The sequence below is a fragment of the Phoxinus phoxinus genome (assembly GCF_949152265.1).
Source record: "Phoxinus phoxinus genome assembly, chromosome: 6".
Taxonomy (NCBI): domain Eukaryota; kingdom Metazoa; phylum Chordata; class Actinopteri; order Cypriniformes; family Leuciscidae; genus Phoxinus; species Phoxinus phoxinus.
This window is the reverse complement of record NC_136881.1, coordinates 33,347,958-33,367,570: the sequence shown is the minus strand read 5'-3', so window position 1 is coordinate 33,367,570 and position 19,613 is coordinate 33,347,958. Positions and strand designations below refer to the sequence as shown.

Sequence of the window (19,613 nt, the reverse complement as noted above, 5' to 3'; positions counted from 1 at the left end):
CAATCTAAAAACACACAGACAGACACGCATCGATCTTCAGTCTGTTGGTATTTCTGGAAGATTTCATCGCATCTGAAGGGAAAGCGCAGTTTGATGGGCGAATGACAGATGATGTTTGAATTGGATTGAGTATGACATGCTTTCATGGAGATGCGGTTCTGTGCAATATATGAATAACTGGTTCGCATGAGCTCTGCTGAAGGTGTTCTGTGAATTGAAACCAAGTAAATTACTGTAAGTAACAAAGCAAGCAAATCCATATGTATTTAACTTGCAATTTACATTTTTCACCTTAATTATAATTAAGGTGAAAATCATATGTCGTTCTTTTAACCACTTGGGTCCAGTTTCAGATTTTATTTAATCTACATTACTGTCAAGAAAAACATGCAGGAAAAGGCATAGTTTCCCTCACAATATATTATTTTACAAACTCCGTTATCATCTTTTGAAGTAAAGAGAGAACACTGCAAAGCATTCTTTCACAGTCCATGACATTGGAAGGAGATGTATTGTATTGTCCAGCGCTTAATCATGTACACTGTTCTGAACTCAGAAGCTCTACACAAAGTACACATATTAGTTAGTTACATTTTACGTGGAACATAAAAGTATAACTTTTTGAAGAATTCCTATGCAACTCTTATCTTTTACTGAGAGTTCATACTGACCCGGGACTGTCAACCTCAAAATGCAGGAAAAAACAACAATACCAAAAACGTGGTTACATACAGTTTATATATGCTAATTAAATTACATTTTTATATAATTTTTTTTGGTGTGTTAATTTTGGAGTTAGAAGGACATGGTTGCTTCGAACAATCTTCTTGGAACAGCTACATTGAACATGAACAAACCAAAATATAAGTCATTATTAGGGATGCGCCGATACCGATAACCGATACATTTTTATATTTGAAAGCCGATAACCAATAAACCCACATTTTTATATAATTTTTGAGAGCCTGTTTACAAAAACAAAAGTCTCACTATTAAAATCCATGTCCTCCCAAGCACACAATTATAATGATGTTCTCATTATAATTTTATGTTGCCTGTATGACTTGCGCTGCACATGTTGCACTTAACTGTATTTTCATTTTTTAAGTGATTCCAATCATATTTCAAGCCATCATCATGGTGAACTGCCTCAGCTTAAGCAAATAATACATTATTTATCGGTTTTAATAGATCGACCAAATTTTCTTATTGGGATGATAACGATAACATTAGATATATCGGGCATCTTATAGTCATTATTCAATAATAATCATGCAAATTCAAAAACATGTTGTGTCAGTGTAACTGTTTTTGAATTCTGGATGTGAATATAGGCCACACGTAAGATTATGTGCAATTAATAAAAAATCTGTTCAGTAATACAAACAAAGCTATCATACAGCTTCAGAAGACTTGAAATAGAGCACCATTTGTATGTTCTTCTTATATGATACTTTTAAAGTGTTTTTTTTTTTTTTGCTTGACAAATCTGTGTGAAAATTTCTGAAAAAAAGAAAGAAAAAGAAAAAAACCTTTTTGTATTCCATAATTATAATAACAGCAGCGTGCAGGTGAGTAAACACTGACACAATTTTCATTTTCCTTGGAATTTCCCTTCCAGTGAGCTCAATCGAGCTTTCCTGGAAAAAATGTTCCTTGACGTTTAATTCTCCGTATTCTTTTGTCATCCTAAACTTTCTCTTCTCTCATCCTCACTTTAATCGACCACGCTCACCTTCTCCTCCGCTGTGTCTTGCTCAGTTCACGCTTTGTCTCTCCATTATTCTTTCTCTCTTAGCTCCTCTGCCTCTCCAGGTTCACTCTCATCTCTCCCAAGGTCTGCAAGCACAAAAGCCAAACAACAGATTAGCATTTTTTCTCCACGATGTGCGTTTGACATTGTGTGAGAGAATGAGCGCCGCTTCTCTAGGCCACTAACCTTGCTATACAAGGCTAATTACAGTCTTCACAATTAGCACGCTAATGCTAGTCGCAGCATGAATGTCATTCACCTTTAATAAAGTCGCGGCCTTGCGGCAAACTGCCTGTGAGCCAGTGTATTATCCCATATTATCCATTCAAGCCGTTTGAAGCTAATAAGCTTTGGTTTGTGCGAGATTGGATGTAAAAGGGATTTGATAACCTGGTCAAGCAGGCTTGCCAAGTATGCCAGCGTAGACCTCCATTACTGGAGGCCCACCAGTCAGTCTCCAAATTCTGAAAAAGCCATGAAAAAGCACTCCACATATCAAAATTACAATCAAATGAAATCCCTGGGACCATCAGATAAGCAACACAGAAGGAAAAATTGGACTTCCTTTTGTGAGGAGAGATACCGCACGGCGCATCACACTCCTAAATGGGACCAGCTTTGACAATGGCATTACAAACTGGATGACAGTTGTGACCTAAACTATGACAGATGGAGGATTGATGGGCAAACCAAGTTATGTCTCGGTCCCTCTGTGCCTGAAACTGATTCAGTTAACCCTCCGTCAGCTGGACATTAGCACAAAATCGACACATCAGGCAACAGACTTGTGTTTCTCCCATACATCACACTTATCTTGAGATGAAATGAGTTGGGTGCTTCATATCTGTGGTAATTTATTACTGTCTGGTTGGATTAAGGCACTTTAAAAATGATTTATTTTGGGGTGTCTAGTAAATTATTATTTATCAGAATTGAAGGGCTTTTCATTAGAGTTATGCTTCAGCAATGCTTTTCTTTTTAGAATTCAGAAAATCATGATTTTTTTTTTAAAGGCTGTTAACAATATTTTCTTTAGCTGCTGTGGCAACAAAGCCTTTCTGTACCAAGGGCTCTCAGCACGATCAATAACGTAAACCAATTAACATTCACACACATTCTACTGAGCTGCTCCAATAACAGCTGCTCCTTAAAATTCAGCTGGACAATTGTTCAGTTCACTTCTATGACATGTTCAAGTCATGACAACACTGAACCAACATTTGTTTTGTAATCTAATTGTAATATTTGTGTATTACATTATACTTCACTTTTAACATTACTTTAATCATGCTATTATGTTTTGTACACTAATTATATTTCTATTCTAATAGAAATAACTCATTTGGTTCTATCAAAGAATCCTGAAAAAGTCAAGTCAAATCAAGTCACCTTCATTTATATAGTTTCAAAGCAGCTTCACGGTGATACATAGGAAATTAAAGTAACATATATTGTTTTGGCTTTACAGCAGCTCTAGAATAAAGTTGTCCAGCTAAAGTTAATATTTGATTCGGATTCACTTCATATTTGAAATATTTCACAATATCACAGTTTTACTTTTTTATCAAATAAATGCAGCCTTGCAAGCATTAGACTTCTTTCAAAAACATAAAAGAAAAGAAAACCGTTTGACCACTAGTGTACATATGTAGTTATGCAGCTAAAAGTTAGTTTCTTTTACAAATTATACCATTGTACATAAATGTTGATATGGCCGTATAGCGGTTAAAAAACAAAACCGCATGCATTTTGCGGAAGTTTTGGCTGTGCTTCGGCTCTGCGTGACATGTGCGGATGAATATGTTTATCCATAGCCTACACATAAAAAAATACTACGAGATTTAAGAGATATAACCATAGGATATAACCAGATTAATTTAGGTGGAAAGGATCTCAAGCTGACTAGCTAAAGACGTTACTGTTGCTATAGCCAACTATAGACACTTTCTTGACAATAAATTCCAACACAGCGCTACAACAACCATAATGTAGGCCTATGAGTAGGCTATATGACATGACCCTTCATAAATATAATGATTTACAATGAACTCTGTTAGAGAACTACATAGCCTATGGCAATTGATCTGTTCAATAAATACCTTACTCAACAGTTGAACAATCAAAACTGAATATCCGCGTTGCTTTTACAACATTTCAAATCCCTCAGTTCTCTCAATCTCCGAAAATGCAGACCAATGTTGATGTTTTGTTAGGAACTCTGCCGCGTTCTCCAGCGGGGTCTGCCGGGGGGTCATACAAATGACACAGTGAGACAGTTTTAAGTTGCTAGATGTAAGGAGAGTGTCCAGGTAGGGGTTTTAAGTTACTTAAAAAAAAAAAAAAAAAAAAGTAGGGCGAGAAAAGAAACGCATGGCCGAGTGACGTAACCTACTGTACGCAATTTCCCGCGAAAACCACCCTGTCAGGATTAAAATATAAACACTTATAATAGGCTTACCATCGTGAATCAGGGTAATATAAAAACACGTTTTGGAAGAAGTATTGATGATTTAGTTACTCAGTATTAAATTTTGTTCATTTTGAACACAAAAAGTTATATTAGCTATATTTAAAAGGGTTTAGCTACAACATAGGCTACATGTAGGCTACAGTATATCACTTTCCAATGTTATATGTGCTTTTATATGCTGTAGGCTAGATGAGTTTGCACCTAACCCAGGTTTCTCACTTTCACAGACAAGCTCCACTCCTGATGTGACCTTTATAAAATGCAGGTACATCGATGCTGCATGGGGGAAAAAACACAGGGAAACAAATATTTTGGCTGCCCGAGAAACATCTCAACTTTGCCTCCCCATAGTGCAATCTGCTGACAAACAACTGTCAACAACTCTCTCATTTTGCAGAACATTTTAATTAGACAAGGGCTCTCTGGATGTAAAGAGAAAGTTATGTAAATCAAGTACGGCACTGCTGTTAAATCAATTTAATTTTGTCAAACAGTGGCACAGCAGCCGTTCCTCTGAGGTCTACCATGGTACAGGACTCAAAAAACAGCAAGGCCTCTGAGGAAAAAATGCAATCACATGCAATCCTAAAGCATCTGAACTTGAATTGAAAATATGAATGGCTCTCCTCACAGTGTGTATTAAATATGAGTGTAACTTTATAATAGTGACCTTATAAGTATCTTACTTGGAATTGTTTGTAATGTTTACAATGATTTGTTGACTAAGTATCAAACTTATAAAATTAAGTAAAACCTACTCTACTTTCTGGTACAGTGTTCCTATTAGGGTGTAATTAATAAGGTCTCATTTTTAACTGTTTTCTAGTTGTATTTACACTGTTTTATCGTAGCTTTTGTTGTTAGGTATAGTAACTTGCTGTTTTTTGACATCTTGAGTTCATTTTCTACTCAAAATGAACCATTCTCAAAAAATTTCCATTGATTGTTACCGTTACCAAGTCTCTGTGTGCTGAGTACCTCATTATCTACATTATGTTGTTGTAATACAAAGTGTAGCATAACAAGAAGTCTATCACTGTAAAAAAAATATTGTTTGTAAAAGTAAGTAACCTAGTTACTTCAAATTTTAAGTTCATTGAGTTAATACAACAAAGGAGACTGGTTTAATCAACAGAAACTCAAAATATTATGTTATCTGAACTACATAAATTATCATAAAGTTGATTTGAAAAAAGATAAAAATGTTGATAACAAATCATGAAAATAATTTACAGTGTGTGTTGTTTACTTAAATGTTTCTAAGTAAACCATACACTTTAAAAGCATGGCTTAATTCAGTTTGAGTAAAATTTACAAACAAAGTTTGAGTAAAATGTACTTGAAACAGAGTATTGCAAAGTAAACTTTAAATGACTATGTAAAAATTACTCAATAGACAGGCCAAGTTAAATGGACTTTTTCTCTTTGTTAATTTTACTTAATTTAGTTAAAGGATAATTCCGGTATTTAACACCTTAAAGCTAGAGTAGGTAATGTTGGAGAGCTAGCCAGATTTGAAAGTGGCACCTCTTCTAAGCTCCGCCCCCTCCTGTCAGTGCTCCGTCCAAAGCTACAAACATGAACGCGCATCCACATTTGGAGTCAGCTGCATGTACCTACCAGTGATGCGCGGGTTGATCCAAAATGAGCGGGTGCCTGCGCCCGCGGTTACGAGTCATCCAAAAATATTTTTAATGATATTCGGGTCGCGGTCGGTCGGGTCGTTTACCTTTGTAATTTAGTACTAGACACAATGTTCTATGAAATACATAGGTCTACACTTTATTGGCTGAATGCGCGAGGATGACGCACGAGCAGTCTGCAGATGAAAGTGGGAAATCCTTATTTACCTTTTGAATGTTGAGCGCGTTATTAACTTTTGAATAAAAGCTGACGCGGGACAAAATGCCCGATTTCCCAACGCGTTGAACTGAGCAATGCCATTGTGCCATTTTAATAGGCTACTTTTAAACGCATATAGCTCAGTAATGTCAGTTTTATGTAGCCTATTTGCTGAGAGGGGGCGGGATTTTTGTTGGGAAAGTCCGCACACGTCGATTAGACTGGATAAACACATGCAGCATCTTAATTGTTAAGAAAATGAAACGAAATAAATGAATAAATCAAGCCTTTATTACAAAACACTAGGCTATATCATACAGCATTCAGAAAAATGCGCACCCCTAATTCCTCCGTCTAAGCGGGCGGGTTAGTTGAAAACGTCGGTCGGGTGCGGGTTGTTTATACATTGACCCGCGCATCACTGGCACTGCTGTGCACGCAGTGGTGCTCGGGCACGAGACATGAAGGCATCTGATTGGTTCTTTACATTCGCACCGAATGGCAGTGATTGGTCAGAGTTTTTACTGTCCTACAGCTGCTACAGAGGTCAGATTTTTTTCATTCCTTTTTCTGAACACATAATATATTGACTACTATCAGAATGGAAGGACCATTTCACCCAGTATAATAAAAAATGTTTCTGAACAGGATTACCAACCCTACCTTTAAGTCTATACTGTAGTTTGTTTTGGATGAACAAGAGTGGTGGACAACATTTTTTTTGACAATGGTTCCTCTCTCGAGTTTTTGACTATAAAAGAATTGGCCATGGACCCATTTAACATTGGAGTCAATGGGCATGTCCGAAAATGTCATTAAAACAACCTTTAACATTATTTTTCAAAACTGTGCAACTCACCGAGTGATTAGTGATGTTAGTTGATGTTCCAGAAACAAAAAGTGTTGCGAAATACAGTTTCTGTCGTGTTTTATTCGTCATTTTGTAAAATCCCATTGTTGAAAAAATAGTTCCACTATAGCAAAATAAACGGATTGGAATCATATATTGCGACGATATATTGTTTATAATCATCAACAAACACCACTAACCACTCGGTGAGTTTAACAGTTTTGTAAACGAACATTATTGGCTGTTTTAATGACATTTTCGGCCATGCCCATTGACTCCAATGTTAAATGGGTCCATAGCCAATTCTTTTATAGTCAAAAACTCGAGAGAGGAACCATTGTCAAAAAAACGTTGTCCACCACTCTTGTTCATCCAAAACAAACTACAATATAGACTCAAGGTGTTAAATACCGGAATTATCCTTTAAGTAGATTTGACTTAATTCCATTCTCATGAAATTTACTTAATAAACAAGAGTAAATCGTTTATATAAATCGTTATATGTTAACTTTGAAGGTTCTTTGGGGAACCAAAATGGCTCTTATATGGTATCACTGCGAAAACCCCCTTTTGAAACCTTTATGTGAAGTGTGTAGTGTGAGGAACATTTTAATCATCGAAAGAACCTTCTTCCACAATAACCTTTTGAGCAACGGAAAGTTCCATGAATGTTAAAGGGTCTTCGTGAAATCATAGGAAAGAATCTTTTGTTTTTAAGAGTGTAGGTCATGCTAACCTTCCAATGCAAATAAACTGAAATCTTTATTGCCGGTTTCTTTGTTTCAGAAGACACCGGCCATCCAGTCGCAACTCTTTTGCTGCCAGCTCTAACACACCGAGGGTTAATCAATGAGACAGTCGCCTCATGTTTGATGTAAAAACCTAATTACAAATGACTCGTATTAGTGTCTGACAGGGTCAGCGGGCCCTCTAATACGTCTCTCCTCGCTTTCACCCTGTTGCTCACTCTCCGGCTCCACAGATGTTTTCAGACATATTAAAACAGCATCAGTAAATCTGCCGAATGGCCACCCTCGATCCTGCCGACACCAAGAGTCGTTTCATCACCTCGCCTGTAATGAAACGACGGGCCGGCGGAATCCGCTCAGCACGGCATTAATCAGAGCTTTCCTACTCCATGTGAAATATCAGACCTCTCCTGACAAAGGCCCCCCTCTGCATGAACAAGCCGATCATTATCTGCTCCTGTAGGAAATTAAATACGGGGCCCTCCGCCTGTAATATGCGGATATGCAGATTGGCAGACAGAATGGAGGGACGAAACTGGCCAGTGCCAGGGCGACTTGATTAATATGCGTGGTATGAATACGAAATCAGACAGCATGTCTCATGTTGTTGGGGGGTGGTGGTGAGGGTGGCAAGACGACGACACCCACATTAAAATGTCACCACTGTGGCCGCACTCACATGCTGATTTGGATGGAGAAGCTAAAGATCGCATTTAAAAGGGCACACGGGGGGTGATTAAAAGAGCCTTGTTTGCTTGTATTTGTGGTCATGGTGAGATTTTTTTATTGTCTTCAGGTCAGTTTTGATCTGTCCTCTAAATACCACTTTTTCGAAATTAAACAATAAAGTTGGTAAGACATTACAATAAGGTCAGAGAAGTTGATGTAAGTAAATGCATTTACTAACTAACAATGCAAAATACATCTTTATATATTAGATTATATTAGATGTTTATTATAAATATCAATCTTTGTTAACACTAAAAACACGGTCACACTTTAGTTTGTCAACTAACTACAACTTTTGCCTCAGTAAACTCGGAATTACTGCAGTGCTTATTAATAGTTAGTAATTTAGTTGTACAGTTTAGGTATTGGGTAGGATTAAGGCATATAGAATATGTTCATGCAGAATAAGGCATTAATATGTGCTTCATAAGTACTAATAAACAGCCAATAGCCTAATAATATACATGCTAACTTCAAAGTGAGAATTGGAACCAAAACTAAAGTGTTACCAAAAACACAACTGTTTATTGTTTGTTCATGTTTGCTACGGTGCATTAAATAATATGAATAGCTACAACTTATGTTTTTAATAATGTATTAGTAAATGTGAAAATGAACTAAGATTAAAAAGTATTTATCATTGTTAGTTTATGTTACAAACCTCATTGTAAACCGTTACGTTTTTGTTCCAGTTTTAGGCCCAGTAATTGTCTTTCACCTTTGACCTGTCAGCATGTTAAAGCCCTTTCCCAAACACAACAGCACTTAGTACCGCAACAAATAGTTTTGCACAAGTATGGAGGAAAAGATTTGGTTATACTTTAAGGTGATGTCATTACATTGTACTTTCTGCATTCATTATTAGAAATAATACAAAAGTTGTCGTCAAATATGTGAGATATTATGAAATGCCAAAAGTGACCGGAATTAAGAAAGCGGCACGGCTTCTTTAACATTTCTGTTACACAACACAAACTGTGCACCAGTATTCAATGTAGGTAATATTAAAGTAATATAATGTATTCTATTGTAATACAACATTTACAAACCACTCAAAAAGTTATTTAGGGGAAATTGTCCCCTAACCAATCATTTCTTTGTTTTTTCATGGGTCACATTTGACTCAAGCGTCACAGGCACAGTAATGCTCTTAAAACAATATGAGAAGAGTTTGATGACTGAACAGTGTCCATCAGTGAAAGACAAGCAGGAACAAACCAGAAAATAATTCAGCATAGCAAGTGAATCATCATTGATGTGCAAATCTGAAATTAAAAAAAAAAAGGTATGCTTTTAGAAAAGAAAAAAAAGATACATTCATGAGACACTTCCCTTGTTTTTCTCTTCTGCACTCTCACATTAGAAGCACAGTGATTTTGTATGAGAGGCCATTTCTCTCGCATTGTTATTAATAAGGACCTGCACTGACACCTTCGCCAGACCTGATTGTGGGGCTCATCTGCATTGTATAGAGAAATAGGGGGGATTCTGCAATATTACCAAAGCTGTAATTTCCTGCAATATCATTTCGCATTCGTCCTCTTTTCTAGTCTTTTTCCACCGCTTCTCTTCTGGCCATTTCTACCCTGTTGGAGTGTAATTAAGAGTCCTGACCCCGTGACCTCCCGGTTTTAACAAGCCATTTGGAAAATGCTCTGAAAAAAGCAGATCTTTAACAAAATATCTCCCCCTCTCATCTCTCCCGCTCTCTCAGGGGGGTTCAGCAATAGAATAACATGATTAATCCAGTAATTGTATGGCAGGCAGTAGTGTATTTCTCTTTCTGAGTGCTGGTTTTTCCCTCTTTTTCTGAGAGGGTGATTACCTGAGGAAGGGATGTCCCATGTTATGGGCTCTTCTGAAAAACTATCCGCAGGGGGCATGATTATATTATGCCAGCTCATACTTCAGAGTCACAAAACTCACAAATGGAGAAAAGATGGTGGGAAGAAAAATAAAAAGCATAGAGGAAAGTAAATATGGTAGCACTTTATTTTACAGGGAGGGAAAAATAGGCACTTTATTTTACAGTCATGTTTCACATGTACATTATTACAAAACTAGTCCTGAACATATACCTCTACCTAATCTTAACCCATGTACTTTATATTATTCAGAACTTTCTAGGCAAATATAGGCTATCTCTGGGGTATTTTGAGCTGAAACTTTACAGACACTCTGGGGACACCTGAGACATAATGGTTGTATAATAAAGCGTCAAAATGGGTCCCTTTTAATGTAGTTAACTTAACAAATGAAACCTTATGGTAAAGCATTACCAGGAACATCAATATGATTTGTACACTATATTCCAAGTCTTCTCAAACGACTTGGTAGTTTTATGTGAATCTGGAGAGTAAATGATGACTAAACTTTTACTTTTAATATAGTATGGAATCCATTAAGCTAAACAAACAAAAAAACATACTACAATAAACATAATTTGGTTTTCTAGTCTCTAAAAACAGCCTTTTATGGTTCAACGTTTAATACGTGCAAATAAATATTTCTTGTTTAAATCTTTCTACACGAAATCCCCACTTATAAAGAATAAGAGTGTGACAGTGCTGTGTTGCACCGGACACCGGAGGCTGGTGGCGTCAGGGAGAGTTAGCTGAGCAAGCAGCAGTGCGGAAGAAAGCCTCTCTGGCATTCAGTGTTTTTAAAAAAGGGATCGAGGCAGAGACAACACGCTGACACCTCACACGTCAATGCCAAGAACACGCACAAACTCTCTGCTCCTTTGCCCGTCTCTTGTGAAACTAGCCATTGTTTCGCTGAAGCACTGACGTTACCCAAACTTTTGACTAAAGAATATTCAGACTTGAGAATTTCACTTTTTAAAGAACTTTTCTAAATTCACAACAGGTTACACTTACTATCTACACTACCAAAATCCAAAACCTTACCAAGCGCAAACTTTTAAAGTGCCTTAAGCTTTTTTGAATATTAGCCTACCTTTCATGCAGTGTGTAGCTGTCTGTGAAAACAAATGATAAGCAAAGTTTCACAATAAATAAAGATATTGTCTCTCAAAAGAAAGAATGGACTCTGAGCCGCCTAAACAAGTCGTCAGGAATTCGAATCCCACTTTGTAACGGGTACACATCACTAGGTAACACATTTGCCTAATGCCCACCTATGTTACTACATTGTTTGTCCGCCCGAGAACAACTTGATTCACCCTCAAAAAAGATGCTTTTTTCTGCTCTACAAAAGCGAATTCTCTTTGTAAACTCTTCCAAAGGATGAGGATGTGAAGAGTCAGTGGTTAAAATGACCACAGCGATACAACAGCATTAGCCTATAACCTTTTGACGATTGATTCTCAAATCTCAGTGAGGTCCAAATGGGGTTTACAAAACCCTCATCCATTAAAGATGGATCAGTACCCACTTTATTTGGACCAACTTGCTCCTCAGAATCACATCCTGTAAGTACAGTATGAATAATTCTTGATGTATATATTTTCTACCGGATGTTCAAAATACGTAGTTTTGTATTTTATATTGTATAACTTTGGCTAACTTGTTTGTTTTACAAACTTTGTTACATCAGTCATTCACATTAATGCTCGGCTAACGTATGCACCGTTATTGATAATTTAGTTCCCGCATGTGCACCACAATAAATTAGAAATAGACACATCGGTTTGTTGATGGACATACTAATGCTGATGGTGAGGAACTACAGTTGCAACATCTCATAATGTACCTCAAACGGAGTAGCGTATTTTTGAGAAACATCGTCGTCCTTGCGATGGAGGTTCGGGTTGAATAACTAGTTCTTCCAATGTTTCATCATCGGACTCGCGCTCAAATTGATATGGTAAAAATCGACGCCATCGTTCCTGTCTTTACTATGTGTACAATTGCTTTAGGAATCCTCCAGAGCTGAAATTCAGTTATGGTAATGGGCGTTTAGCTTCCGACACGCGCTGTAAGCGGTAGACCAATCACAAGAGACTGGACCGTCTGACCAATCAGAGCAGAGTAGTTCGCGGAAAGGACACATTTAGAGAGACTGATTCATGCGACGAGTCCTTTGAGAATCACTGAAAAATGAAAATGAAATGAAAGTGTTTTTTTTTTTTCTTTGATGCATGTAATCCTGTTGTAGACCTCCAAAACAACATTAGGAACCTTTAAAATAGCATAATAGGGACACTTTAAATATATTAGTGCTGACTCTAGATATGTTTTACAACCCTAATTCCAGGTCTTCGGGAGTTCTGGGTAAATATAGATTGTACCTAAACAATGTGTAAGAAACAATGATTTACCAACAGATTTCTCCATCACACCAGTCACCAATCCATCTTCATCTAGATTTAGAGCAGAGGCATCGTTATGGCAACTGTCAACAGCATTCAAGAACATCTGTTATCTCGTAACTCTGAATCCTGCTTTGTCTTTCACAGTGCTCGAGTGATCAGCCTCTCTCCCATCCAACACAATGTACTATAGACGCTAGCAGTCAGGACTCCCTATAATGAGCATGCTTGTTTGCCTGTGATAAGGGCCAGGCAGTGATCTAGTCTAGTGGGAACAGTGGTGCATGTGTGTATGTTGGTGTGTGTGTGGGTTAAGGTTAGGGGTAGCACTGTCGCCTCACAGAAAGAAGGTCCTCGGTTCCTGAGCCAGGAGAGGATGGATGGATGGATGGATGGATGGATGGATGGATGGATGGATGGATGGATGGATGGATGGATGGATGGTTGGATGGATGGATGGATGGATGGATGGATGGATGGATGGATGGATGGATGGATGGATGGATGGTTGGATGGATGGATGGATGGATGGATGGATGGATGGATGGATGGATGGATGGATGGATGGATGGATTTGGTGAACAAAAGAGACAACAAAATTACAGACCAAAGTATCAACAACCGATATATATATATAAATTTATTTATGGATATATATATAGGTACAAATGTGCACCGTACCGAAAGTCCTTTACCGAAACGGTCCGGTACGAATACATGTACCGTTACACCCCTAATATATATATATACATAAATAAATAATGAATAATAAAATTATGTTGTCCATAAGCTACAGGTTCAGGTGGTTATTGTGGAATTACTGAGAAAATATGCATTCATCTTAAGCAAATAACTATGATGGTCCTCTCAACTCTAGTGCTCCAGAAAATAAAACAAATTTAAAAAAATAAATGCATTTGCAATTTTTCCCTTTTCTGTGATGTGAGGTACTCTTTCTCTCCTTCGGCATCAGACACAACGGCCCTCATTTCTGACGGCTACTTGAGTCTGAATGCACTGTTATTATAGGCATTATATGAAATTGGGTGTTTTATGTGAAGGCGGATTATGGATCAATAACGGTGTTGGATGTGGTTGGGATAACTGGCCACTGTCACTTCTGCTCTATTGCTGCTGTCAGGGCTGATTTATAAAGTATGTGTGTTTGTGTGTGTCCTGCTTCTTTCATTTATTCCACATCACTCACTTGAATGGTTGTTGCAGTGTGTCTCAATTTGCTCTGGAAAAAAACCTGATTTGCGAAAGACGTAAATGCACCTAAATGGGAGGGGACAATCTACATGTGCTTATAGTGGTTGCCCCGTGTGTGTGTGTGTGTGTGTGTGTGTGTGTGTGTGTGTGTGTGTGTGTGTGTGTGTGTGTGTGTGTGTGTGTGTGTGTGTGTGTGTGTGTGTGTGTGTGTGTGTGGAGGAAACATGAAAGTGAATTTATACCCAGAATGTCTTGAGTCCTAGGAGACCTCTCACATAACACAACACACATTTGGAAAGTGAGAAGACATTTTTTATTCTATCGCATTCAATTTTATGATTGAATGCCATAAGATTTCAGCATAATGAAAATCCTAGAATGCATACATAATTTTCACACGTGAAATATGTCTTTTCATCTGACATTCCTGAAATACTTAAATAAAGGTGTCTCTGATTATGTGAACTAATTGTAACATATATTTAAAGAGTATCCTAGTATTCACATTTTCATACATTACCTGTGGAATTGCATTGGTATTTCCCACCAGTTATCTATAACCATTATAAATATGTAACGAAATATGTTTTAAATTTATAATCAGCAAATAAGCAACTTGTACAGATTCTTCTTTCTAAAGCAATTTACAGTAAATGATATACTTACATTGCATCACAGGGTCAAAATGATATCATAGTGTCATTGGTAACTTAAAAATGTCATAATAAATCATAATATTTGAACAGCAAAATGTCATGGTGGTATAACATTTCGGATACTGTCATCCCATGTTCACATTATTGTACTTTTCATTTTCATTGGCAAAACAAGTAGTTTTATATTATCCTATATGTATTTGAATCATGTATAATCCATATGTAAATGAATAAATTGTAGAATTACTTTATGCCGTAATTCTTTTGACCCAAAAAACTTGCTAAAAGTCCAAATATCTCTGTAAAATGTCACGATGACCGGTGTAGTGTGTGAGTCTAAATGAATTATTTAGTCATAGAGTTTTTGTGAACGTGGATCTATGTCTGTGTGAATGAGTTACAGGCAGACTGTGTGACAGAGACAATGTCAAAGCATTAAATAATGTTAAATTATCTTAAATAATACTAAAAAATGTAGTGAAACCCTGTCTCCTTCCAGGAGGAGCTCTGCCCCCCAGTGGCTCAAATAGACAAAGCCAAACTGAGAAGTTCAGCCTACCAATGAAAATGCTTGTTTAAAAAGGGTGATGACATTTTCATGAGCATCTAAAACTTTGTCTGTTATGATATGGAAAAGTTTAAAATATTCATGATATTTACGGATTTAAACTATAATTTTTTTCAATGAAGGAATCTCAATAGCTGATACTAGCCACGATATAGTGAAACTCGGAAAATTTGAATATCGTGCAAAAGTTCATTTATTTCAGTAATTCAACTTAAAAGGTGAAACTAATATATTATATAGACTCATTACATGCAAAGTGAGATATTTCAAGCCTTTACTTGTTATAATTTTGATGATTAAAACCCGTCTTGTTTTGGTTAAAAAAAAAAAAAAAAAAGCTTTATTATGGCGGATATAGGGAAGATATTTGCTAGGCCGTTTAAGAGTTTCAGTAAACAGGTTTATGTTCTATTATTATCCAAACAGCAAATCAATAAATGTTTCTGTTTTCAGAGTTTTCTTATAAATGTTACATAGACACTCTGAAATCATGGATTATTTATTAATTTATTGAACAACAGCAATGACACCAAACACTTAAAAAGCATCACTGCTTAAATGTTGGTATTTGAATTTTTATCTTGTTTTTTCTTTCTTTTTTTCTCAGCATTATAAAAACCTCTCCTAAAAACAGCTCGAATTTATCAATTAAAATGCAAGAATGAACGAAAAGCAAAGTTGTGGCTTGTCGTGGCTGGAAAGAGCAGCGCATAAATTGCAGCTGAAATAAAGGGGAAGGCTCCTCTCTATGTCACTTTTACATAAGACCAAAATATAGGGGAACAATAGCAGCAATTCTCCTCCGAGTATATCGAGCCTGGATGCCGCTTCCCTTTCGTTTCAGTCACACAAGTAGGAAACAACTAAATTATATGGCACACGAGGACAGTAGCGCCCATAATTTCAGGATCGACAAACCCTGCAATAGAATTACCCAAATTACCAGCACATGAACAGTGTGAAGTGGCATAACCCTTTGATGTTACTGACACTGCTGACTGCACAAACGTCCAACTGCCCTGGATACACACACTCACACACTCTCACTCTCTCTCTCTCTCTCTCTCTCTCTCTCTCTCCTGGTACCATCACTTTCATCTCTCATTTTACATCCTTCTGCATCCATATCTTAATAACAGAGGCCGAATACCAAATGATGCAGCTAATTTATGATGACATTAAGAAGTCATTTATATTATTAGAAGTCAGTCAAGATTGGTAAGATTAAAGTTATATTAGACCTTGGCAGTGCTGGGCAGATTACTTGCAAATTGTTGCCGGTGATTACAAATTGTAGTTAGTAACGAAATCTACACTGTATTTTTTAGGTAACTACTTTTAGATTACTTTTGACCTAACTTGTTTATCACTTAGATTTGCACAGGATATAATATATTTAACAAAAACACAGAGAAAGAAAATATTTAGGAATCCCTGCATTAAATGAACAAACAATAATAACATTACACAATTAAAGTTTTCCAGGTTTGAAATATTGTTGCCCAGATCATTAATTTGCGAAGGTCATTGGGTATGATGAAGAAGTGTTTCGTGTTTCGAAACTTGCACAGTTATTCATGGTGTAATTGAAAGGTGCTTTTGTCCCCAAATTTAGAAGTATCACATATTTATTTACATGATATTTACATGGCCATTCTATATAGAGAGCCTAAGTCCCGCCCCTCCGCTTCCGGCTCATGGGACCTTATTTCGGAAAAAAATATGTATGGAAGTCAATGGCGAGAGATAACTTATCTTTTTATTCCGTCTGAACTGTCCCCTGAACTACACATATGATGTTTGTCAATTTAAAAGGTAAATATGAAAGTCAAGAAAGTCGCAGTTTGTCATAAAACAGAAGAGTAACGTTTAGTTGTATGTGAAAATCGCTCGATGAACTACATCTCTCGTCTCGCACTATGTAGCCTACGTCACAAGATCCGTTGCTCGTATGTGTGTATTCTGGCTCAAAACACGAGTCAGGCATGACGGCGTAACGTTAGGATTATAATGTAAGACTATAGAAAAAATGACAGACGTTAGCTTCAGTAAAGTTAGCTTCATTCATTGAGAGAAAAGGTATGACGTCGCATGTGCGCCTTCTGGGTTTGTAGTCTTTGTAATTACGTATTTTCACAGTCTTATACCTCAACAGTTTTACATCAAACTGCGACTTTCTTGACTTTAAAATGTATCTTTTAAATTGACAAACATCATATGTGTAATTCAGGGCACAATTCAAACGAGATCAAAATATTTGTTGTCTCTCGCCATTGACTACCATACAATATTTTTCCGAAATAAGGTCCCATGGTGGTCGACCGGAAGGGGAGGGACTTAGGCTCTCTATTGTGAATATAGTCAAAGCCAGAGATGTCGCCGCTATGGCTGTCACGTGGTTCATGTAAGCCCCAATAGTTCCAAAACTTACGCTGGCTGTCATGTTCTTATGGGACAGACAGCAGCGATTGCATTATTGAACGGTAAATATTAAATAAAACACACACCCAAGTACTTTTTCAGGCAGGGTGACAACAAAATACTGTATATTACTTGGATAAGTTTTAGGCTATATTTTTGGAGGGAAAAGCTTAGCGTTCATGTTCGCATGGGTAGTAGTAGCACTGGCTTTAGCGGCTCGAACTTAACTTTTCCATATCATTCATCTGATGATGGACGTCTCATGATATTTATTTTAGCCAAACTTGACAATTCAAAAGAGGTCGATATTTCAGAAACTTAAGCCTGTTTTATGCTTCTGCGTCAACTCCACGGCGTAGCTACGCCGTTACGGTACGTTCACACGGGGCGTGAGCGTCAACGCTTCCCATTGACTTTGAATGGGTGACGTCAAGCGTTGCCGAAAAGGATTGTGGATCCGTCGGCGGCGCTTCACTGGCGTTGCTCGCGGCAGAAGTTGAGAATTTTTCAACTTCTGCCGCGAGCAACGCCAGTGAAGCGCCGCAGACGGAAGCGTCAGCCAATCAGGATCGCTCTATGCAAATACAGTAGCCAGGCGGCAGCCAATCACGTTCTTCACGTTCATCCTGTCATTCCTGTCTAATTTCATTGGCTGACGCTGCTATGACCATGGCGTCTGCCAAACTTCAGCCACGCCTTCCGTCAAGCGTTGACGCTGAAGCCCCGTGTGAACGTACCGTTACTCCTACGGCGTCGTGGCCGTTTTATGGTTCTGCGTCGGGTTGTGTTGCACTGAACGCTAGGGGGGCGGTATCACAGCCCTTGTGGTCTGCGTCGCCTCGACGCGTAGTTACAATTTTCTGGAGGTGCACGTCGAGCTACGGCGGAGAGGGGTTTGCGTCGACGCAGAAGGGTCTGCGGGGGTACGCCGTCGATTCGACGCAGAAGCATAAAAAGGCCTTTACGTTACCTCTGGAACAACTCGACGTGCAGCATTCACCACTCCAACTCCAACACGTCACTTAATGAAAAGTTAGTATATCCCAAAAATTAAATTAAATAAAAGTTGCTATAAAGGTGGTAGCGATTCATTACCGAACTAATTAGATGCTACCTTCGCAGCTGGTGAAGTCGCGCTAGCTAACTAGCAAGCAATACTAGAAAATTGGTTGAAACAACCAAGATAAAATATAAATAATTACGCTGTGCATATACAAATGAAGAGCAGTATAAGCATCGCAATGGGCCTCTGATACAATATAGACAGTTGACAATTCAAAAGAGGTCGATATTTCAGCAACTTACCTCTGGAACAACTCAACACGCAGCAATGTAAGTGAATGGGGTCCAACGCCCAAATGACAGTGTTTGGAACTAATCCGATCTTCAAATCCCGAAGTAGACGGTTAAAAGCACCGCCATTTTTTACAACGGAGGTCTATGGGAGTGTCGCAACTCTTTCTCTCTATGGTCAAAGCTAAACGGTATGGTAAAAAAGAAGAATTAGAGAGAATCAATAAGTTATGAATCATGTGTAATAATGTGTAATAATCAAGCAATCCAATTGCAAATACTACATTTTTAAATCTGATTACGTAATGCCAATTACATGTGATCTACCATCACTGCACCTTTCCCTTATTAATTAAAAGCTTCTTTTTCTTTATTCCTTTTTTTATTTATTTACAATTTTTGTTTACATGCTTAATTAAAATATATTTAAATTAATCTTAATTATCATAAAAATGTCAAATACAATGTGATTAAATCGATAACTTAATTAAAAAAGATATTTTATTTTAATTTAGTTTATACTTTAATTTCTCTTTTAAATCAGAGAAATTATGGTGATGTATACATTTATATTCTAATAAAAGAAAGCTATATTTAGCATTATATAAACACAAAAAAAGGATAAAAATGGAACACGGCAGCTGACAAAATCTTGTTACAGTATTTACATGAATACAGTTACATCACAAATATTACTCTTCTATCCCCTGCATTTCATCATTTCATATTTCTATCATTGTCTCACATGGTGTTCAATCCAGATCTGGTCACTGGTTTAAAGCAATTTTACATGCATT

General features: G+C 37.3%; 1 long non-coding RNA gene across 1 annotated transcript in view; it reads right to left on the bottom strand.

The window, feature by feature from the left end:
* Positions 1 to 339: 339 nt before the first annotated feature.
* Positions 340 to 19,613, bottom strand: part of LOC307000691 — a 59,509-nt gene continuing 40,235 nt past the window's right edge. The window contains exons 2-3 of the long non-coding RNA XR_013798058.1: positions 1,736 to 1,839; positions 340 to 836 (exon numbers count right to left, since the gene is read on the bottom strand). This is a non-coding gene — a long non-coding RNA (uncharacterized lncRNA). The remainder of the gene's footprint in view (positions 837 to 1,735; positions 1,840 to 19,613) is intronic.